This window comes from Antrostomus carolinensis, unplaced genomic scaffold (genome assembly GCF_000700745.2).
Source record: "Antrostomus carolinensis isolate BGI_N321 unplaced genomic scaffold, ASM70074v2 scaffold33478, whole genome shotgun sequence".
Lineage (NCBI taxonomy): Eukaryota > Metazoa > Chordata > Aves > Caprimulgiformes > Caprimulgidae > Antrostomus > Antrostomus carolinensis.
Window position 1 is genome coordinate 1,538 of NW_010332884.1, and position 318 is coordinate 1,855.

Genomic DNA, 318 nt, shown 5'->3' on the forward strand with positions numbered 1-318 from the left:
AGGACAACAGCCTGGAACACCCAGGGCTGGCTGGGACCCCTGGAGCCAGCTCAAAAGGATTAAAGTGCTTTTTTCTTTCTCTTTTTGCATTTTGAGGTTTTCCAAGCCTCACCCTGCCCCAGAACATTTCCCCTTTATCCCCAGGACCAGGGCCAGAGTGTCAGAAACCTCTAGGCAGGTGTCTGAGGAGCCTTCCCTGGGTCACCGCAGGCAGCGGCAGGTCAAACCTCAGCACAGCAGCTTTCCACAAGTCCTGCATGACAGAAGGCTCCTGCCCCGCAGGGACCTGCTCTGCTGGCTCCTCAAGTCCCCCACACC